Here is a 1449-nt window from a genome sequence, read left to right on the forward strand (position 1 = left end):
CGACTCACGTCCACTCCTCACAGCTTTACTTCTGCCAGTATCTCGTCTCCTACCTTCCAAACTTTACAGAAGCTCTCCTGCGAAACTTGCAGAAGTAGCACTCCTGAAAGAAAGGATACTGCGGAGACATGGTTTAGCCACAGCCTGGGGGATGTTTCCAGAATGAGATTTTCACTCTGCAGCGGAGTGTGCGCTGATATCAAACTTCCTGGCAGATTAAAACTGTGTGACCGACCGAGACTCGAACTCGGGACCTTTGCCTTTCGCGGGCAAGTGCTCTACCACTGAGCTACCGAAGCACGACTCACGTCCACTCCTCACAACTTTACTTCTGCCAGTACCTCGTCTCCTACCTTCCAAACTTTACAGAAGCTCTCCTGCGAACCTTGCAGAACTAGCACTCCTGAAAGAAAGGATACTGCGCAGACATGGCTTAGCCACAGCCTGGGGGATGTTTCCAGAATGAGATTTTCACTCTGCAGCGGAGTGTGCGCTGATATCAAACTTCCTGGCAGATTAAAACTGTGTGCCCGACCGAGACTCGAACTCGGGACCTTTGCCTTTCGCGGGCAAGTGCTCTACCACTGAGCTACCGAAGCACGACTCACGTCCACTCCTCACAGCTTTACTTCTGCCAGTATCTCGTCTCCTACCTTCCAAACTTTACAGAAGCTCTCCTGCGAACCTTGCAGAAGTAGCACTCCTGAAAGAAAGGATACTGCGCAGACATGGCTTAGCCACAGCCTGGGGGATGTTTCCAGAATGAGATTTTCACTCTGCAGCGGAGTGTGCGCTGATATCAAACTTCCTGGCAGATTAAAACTGTGTGCCCGACCGAGACTCGAACTCGGGACCTTTGCCTTTCGCGGGCAAGTGCTCTACCACTGAGCTACCGAAGCACGACTCACGTCCACTCCTCACAGCTTTACTTCTGCCAGTATCTCGTGTGCTACCTTCCAAACTTTACAGAAGCTCTCCTGCGAACCTTGCAGAACTAGCACTCCTGAAAGAAAGGATACTGCGCAGACATGGCTTAGCCACAGCCTGGGGGATGTTTCCAGAATGAGATTTTCACTCTGCAGCGGAGTGTGCGCTGATATCAAACTTCCTGGCAGATTAAAACTGTGTGCCCGACCGAGACTCGAACTCGGGACCTTTGCCTTTTGCGGGCAAGTGCTCTACCACTGAGCTACCGAAGCACGACTCACGTCCACTCCTCACAGCTTTACTTCTGCCAGTATCTCGTCTCCTACCTTCCAAACTTTACAGAAGCTCTCCTGCGAAACTTGCAGAAGTAGCACTCCTGAAAGAAAGGATACTGCGGAGACATGGTTTAGCCACAGCCTGGGGGATGTTTCCAGAATGAGATTTTCACTCTGCAGCGGAGTGTGCGCTGATATCAAACTTCCTGGCAGATTAAAACTGTGTGACCGACCGAGACTCGAACTC

At 51.3% G+C, this 1449-nt stretch overlaps 1 non-coding gene across 1 annotated transcript; it reads right to left on the reverse strand.

The window, feature by feature from the left end:
- Positions 1-1126: 1126 nt before the first annotated feature.
- On the reverse strand, positions 1127-1200 carry Trnal-caa (transfer RNA leucine (anticodon CAA)). Its single transcript has one exon. It is a non-coding gene; the product is annotated as a tRNA-Leu (tRNA).
- Between the last annotated feature and the right edge of the window lie 249 nt (positions 1201-1449).

The sequence above is a fragment of the Schistocerca nitens genome, chromosome 11 (assembly GCF_023898315.1).
Source record: "Schistocerca nitens isolate TAMUIC-IGC-003100 chromosome 11, iqSchNite1.1, whole genome shotgun sequence".
Classification (NCBI taxonomy): Eukaryota; Metazoa; Arthropoda; class Insecta; order Orthoptera; family Acrididae; genus Schistocerca; species Schistocerca nitens.